This window comes from Nicotiana attenuata, unplaced genomic scaffold, assembly GCF_001879085.1.
Source record: "Nicotiana attenuata strain UT unplaced genomic scaffold, NIATTr2, whole genome shotgun sequence".
NCBI lineage: Eukaryota > Viridiplantae > Streptophyta > Magnoliopsida > Solanales > Solanaceae > Nicotiana > Nicotiana attenuata.
In genome coordinates, this window is record NW_017674350.1 from 78,883 (window position 1) to 81,523 (window position 2,641).

Here is a 2,641-nt window from a genome sequence, read left to right on the forward strand (position 1 = left end):
TATTGCATTGACCGCTTTTGACATATACTCTTTGATTTTCCCCTGTTTTGAGACTTCATCTTGGCCACTCGCTTGAGGATGATAAGGAGTAGAAACTTTATGGTTGACACCATACTTTGTAAGCAAAGTGTCAAAAGCTCTATTACAAAAATGAGACCCCCTATCACTTATGATAGCACGAGGAGTGCCAAACCTTGCAAAAATGCTCTTCTTGAGAAACGCAACAACACTCCGAGCCTCATTGTTGGGTAAAGCCACGGCTTCAACCACTTTGAAACGTAGTCAACCGCCACAAGAATGTATGTGTTCCCACACAAGCTAATAAACGGGCCCATAAAATCAATGCCCCATACATCAAAAATATCAACCTCAAGAATGGTATTGAGAGGCATCTCAACTTTCTTCGAAATTCCACCCGCTCTTTGACATTCGTCACACCTCTTCACAAGTTCACTTGCATCTTTGTACAAATTTGGCCAATAAAACCCACAACTAACACCCATTTGTTTCCATAACTACTATTATTACACAATGTTGTTAGTACATAACCATTATTTTTTCGGAATTATGTACTTGTTCAACTGTAGATGCACTCGCCTCTTCCTTGGACTTTGATATTGGGCAATCTCCTTCAAAGTGTCCCTTCTTCCCACAACTCCAACACTCTGTATTCTTCTTGTTCACACGAGACTTTGATCTGTGCTTTGATTTGCTTTGTCCCTGTTGGCTAGTCTGGTGTGATGACCCAAAAGGGTCATCACTTTGATCTGTGAGTTTTGGATAGGCCACGAAGTGAAATTGGACTTAGGAAAGCTGATGTTGTGTTGCAGGTCTACAGGCTTCGCAAATGCGAGCTCGCATTTGCGAAGAAACATCGCAACTGCGATGATGGGCTGGGACAAGGAACCTTCGCATTTGCGAGGCTTATGTCGCAAATGCGATCTTAGCAGGCACCGCAATTGCGAACAGTTGTTCGTATTTGCGAAGAAAGCAGAGGCAGGCCTTCCTTCGCAATTGCGAAGCTTTGGCCGCAATTGCGAGTTCGCATTTGCGAACATGACATCACAAATGCAATATATGCGCCTGTGTAAAATCAAACTTAGACAAAAATTCTTCATTTTTCAAACTCTCTTAAACCCTAAGCTCTCTTGGGTGATTTTCCAAAGAAAAGTTATTCTCCAAATCGATTGCAAGTCATTTCTAACTCATTTTCTTTAATCTATAATATCTTTTCACATGTTTTCAATTCAAAATCAAGGGTTTTCATGGGGGAAATTGGATGTTTTGGGTAGAACTTAGGATTTTCAAATTTTAGGGATTTGGACCTCAATTTGAGGTCCGATTTTAAAACAAATTATATATTTGAGTTAGTGGGTGAATGGGTAATCGGGTTTTGGTTCGAACCTCGGGTTTTGACCATGTGGGCCCGGGGTCAATTTTTGACTTTTTGGGGAAATCTTTAGAAAGCTTATCTTCATGCATTAGAATTGATTCATTTAGTATTTATGGATATCGTTAAGTAAATACAAGCGAATTGGTGGTGGAAACAAGAGGTAAAGCGGTAGTTGAGGCTTGAATTGTGTTCGTGGTATTGAGGTAAGTGTTTGGTCTAACCTTAGCTTGGGGGAATAGGTATCGTAATTTATTTGCTATGTGCTAGTGTAGTGTACGACGTATAGGTGTGGTGACGAGTATCTATTTTGTCAAGCATGCCCTTAAATTGAAATCGTTGTGTTCTTAATAAGTACTACAAATGCCTAAGTTGTTGATTCTCTGTGTTTGGAAAGAATTATGATTATCCTCGTGGTATTTGTTATGGTTGAGTATTGGTTCTAGTTGAGGTTTCTTTTGTGAAGTTAAATGTTGGAACAAGTTTGGTTATAGTTGATTCCCTTGCCGGGACGTATTAACTTCTTATTGTTGGTTCCCTTGCCGGGATGTGTTTATTCTCATTGTTGATTCTCTTACCGGGATATTGTTGTTTCCTTATTGTTCCCTTGCCGGGTTTCTTTTATGATTGGTGTTGAATTGTATATTTGGATCGGGTTGCACACCGCAACAATATTATATGGGATCGGGTTGCACTGCTGCAACATGGAGTAATAAGGGAGGACAGGAGGGGTCGGGGTGCACGCCGCAACAGTGATATATGATATGGATCGAGTTGCATGCCGCAATAGTGTTATATGGTTTGGATCGGGTTGCACGCCACAATAGTGATATATGATATAGATCGGGTTGTACGCCGCAACAGTGTTATATGACTTGGATCGGGTTGCGCGCCGCAACAATAAAGGATAAAAGTGGATATTGATTTGTTATTGTTTCCTTATTCTTATTGATGCAAACTTTGAGCTGTTCTTCATGTTTTTCTCCTGAGTTACTGTTGGTACTTGATATTTCCCCGTAGCATGTCCCCCTTCCCATCTTTAACGTCCAGTTTCCGTTATTATTTCTTGCCGTATATGCTTTAACTGCACATGTTTATTTGGTAGTCCTGTCCTAGCCTCGTCACTACTTCGCCGTAGGTTAGGCTCAACACTTACCCAGCACATGGGTCGGTTGTGCTGATACTCACTCTGCATTGTGTGAAGATCTCGATACTGGAGCTTTTGGACCTTGAAGCGGTTGCTGCCTTTCG